We start from the raw sequence: 3,458 nt of genomic DNA on the forward strand, positions 1-3,458 counted from the left end.
TATAAGTATAAAAATAATAAAAAATCCACCCATTTTTCTAGGTAAAATCCTCTACTGCCAAGACTATACGGATTTTGTCTAATAATGAATAACATAGTTCTAAGAAATTATTTTAAATTTAACAAAGCACGAGTAAACCAGACTGTACTTCCTTGTAAATTTTAATCTCTACCAATAAATTTACTATGCGTATTTTTTCATTTTTGCTACATGGTTATATTTAATAAATGTATGCAAAAATATTCGAATTATTATTTTAAGTACTTGCAGCCATAAACAGTCAGTAGATGCCAAAAGTGAAACTCATAATTTACCCTTACTTAGCAGCAGCTGCAATAAAGAATGTTATTGAATGATCTCCAGACCACGATTTTAGAAGATGTAAAAACGAAATTATAAGGCTTTGCTTTTTATCTGAATGCTGAATCTGAACTATATATTCAATTTATTTGTTGTATAATTCTTGTCATTATTTAAGTAGCTTAAGTATTATAGAAATTTATATAAAAGAAAAAGAAAGAATTTGTGTAAATGTCACATTTATTTTTATTGTTTGACTGTTGTATATAAAAGGGAAACAATTGCAGAAAGTATATAATCTACCATTAACATGTAAAAAAAGTAATATTTTTGAGATTCTTTTAAATGAAAGCTACAATTTTTCAATTATTACAAATCAAAAGTATTTAATTCATTCCTTAATTCATCCATTTTGTCTAAACACACCATATCATTTTTTTTAAAAAATATTATCTCTTTTATACAAAATATAAGGATCCTCTATAAACACAACATCAAAATGATTTAAACTAAATATCTTAAAATTAATTAAGCATCATCATGTTATCAGAAGCGGAGTTTCAGCAAAATTGTACAATTGTACCATTTGTCGGTAAACTAAGGGTACCCCGATTCTAAACAAAGACTTTTCCTTTACAAATTAGTACCTTTCTTTACAAATTAATTCTGTTTCTCCTTTAGTTTTCCCTTTAAATACTTAACTTATTATTTTTTCTTTCAATTATGCTGATTTTAAATTATTCAGTTTTATAGATTTGTATTTTTAAAACATAACATAAGTAAATAAATACGTGGTTTCATATAACTTTAGGCATACTAATTTGGAGACGTGATCCGCCAAGGCTATCAGGTTCATGCAGATCATGAAGTTCAACTGACATAGTGAATAAAAAATAATTAAAATTTAATGTACGTGCAAAAAAATCCTTTTTTTTTAATGAGAGCAAATTATTACTGATGTAATGTTTAAAATAATTGGAAATGAAGAAAATCGTCTGCAGCAGTGTCATTTTTATCAATGGCGAGTGAAATTGACCGATGAAAATTTTTATTTTTCATTCACGGCCAAACCGATCAAATTAATTAAAATTTCAGGATCGGACGCAAAATTTGCCCATGCAGCAACTGTCCAAATTTTAGGATGGTAGAACAAGCCATTCTTGAATTATAAAAAAAACGCGCGCACAGACAAACTCTTTATTTAATTATTGCAGATAAGAAATATTTGAGTAGTTCAGTTTCTTTATAAAAAAACAAAAACGATACAAAGTGTTTCTTCTAACATCAAAATGATTCTGAAATATAGGAATTAAATAATCTTATATATTTAAATAAGTATTTCTGGTTAAAGTAATACGTTTATTCTTTGCACTTTCATTGAAAAATTCTTTAATGACATTCCACTTTGACAATTTTAGCGAACTATAATCTTAGTTATTGAACAAAAATATTATTAGTTATTGAAATTAGTTATTTAAGAAAAAACGTAAAGCGCATTATTAAGTACGGTGCTTTCAGGGTAGGTTTCCAAACGAAAAATAAAAATAAAAATTAAAAAAAAGACATTTCTCCTTCCTACAATCATTGCGTTTAAATCGGTACCTACACAAATACAAAATAGGCATGTACTTAAAAGAAAGAGAGAAAATAGTTTAATTTTCTATGGTAGAAATCAAAATGTCCTCTTAAAAAAAATTTAAACTTGTGAATGTATTTTCGTTAACAGCTTTTCCTCTATTATAATTTTTATAAAATATTTAAGAAAAACTTGATATTCGTCTGCAAATGAATAAATGTTAAGCGAAAATTATGAAAAATGATGTCTCATTTTATATAATGGTGTATCATTTTATACAATGAAGTTTTAGTTTATATAACAATGTTTGATAATTGTAAAGTTTTTACTCGTTTGGGGCGCATAAAAAAGTATAGCTTTGAATCTGGTGAAAGTGCAGAAAAATGGGACCAATAAATAATTGTGAGGAAGTATTGTGGGTAATTGACGTTGAAATCTAACTAGAATCATAATGTTGGTTTAAGCAAAATGTATATCCCTTCTCCAAGAGCCATTTGACAAAAATATTTTTTATAAACATATTAATAGAAGGATTATATTCAACCTGATATTTTAAATTTTGATATGTATTTAGTTTTAACGAAATTAAATTCAAATGGTGTAAGAATAATTGTATGGTATAAATGAAAACAATACTTATGGGTTTTTTTAATAATAAAAATAAGAAACGCAATTTCCATATAAATAAGAAATTCCAAAACACGTGAAGCATTGAGAGATAGTTAAATTAGTTAACAAATGAATAAATACTTTAGTGTAATATATTAAATGCTTTGTATTAAATTAGGCTTCAAATCGAGCCATTAGTTTTGTGATCATTTGGTATTTGTAGCCAAATTAGGAAAATCAATATGTTTAGTAATCAAATGGTGTAAACTGGTGTAAGTGGTTTAACTATTAAGGAAATAATTAGTTCAATATTTCATTCAAAAGAGCTAATTAATCTATTTCTGAATATTTAATACTTTTATATGTATATATGTTTATATATTTTATAACTAAGTATTGCATATCATTATTTTTTATTCGTTTGCTGAGTTTTATTCGTTAAACTTTTATTTATCCATCTTAGATAGTTATAAAATGTTTCTTTTTAAATGTCTTTCTTTGTAGTTCTCTGGAAGAAAAATTTTAAATTCTACATTATTTAGATTTTTTATAGGGTACAGTTACCTTTTTTTGAAATTACAAAAAAAAACATTTTATTACCAGACAACTTTTTGATCTCATATACAGCGCGTGCTTAAGGTTTTTATTATTTTCCCTAATACAAAAATACAAAATGTCAAAACATTTAGGTTTGATGAATATGTTGATCTAAAATATATATAGGTTATATAAATATAAATAAATATAATCTAAAATATATGCTAAATATTTTAGATCATTTTTTACATAAACTGAAAGGTAAGCAATATATATATATATATATATATATATAAGTTCAAAATGAAGAAAAAAACAAAGAAAAATTATAGACATATGAAAAAAAGGGGGTGGGAAATAATAAGTAAAAAAACAACAAGCAATATTTTATTTAAAAAAAAAAAAAAAAAAAAAAAAAAAAAAAAAAAAAAAAAAA

The sequence above is a fragment of the Parasteatoda tepidariorum genome, chromosome 7, assembly GCF_043381705.1.
Source record: "Parasteatoda tepidariorum isolate YZ-2023 chromosome 7, CAS_Ptep_4.0, whole genome shotgun sequence".
Lineage (NCBI taxonomy): Eukaryota > Metazoa > Arthropoda > Arachnida > Araneae > Theridiidae > Parasteatoda > Parasteatoda tepidariorum.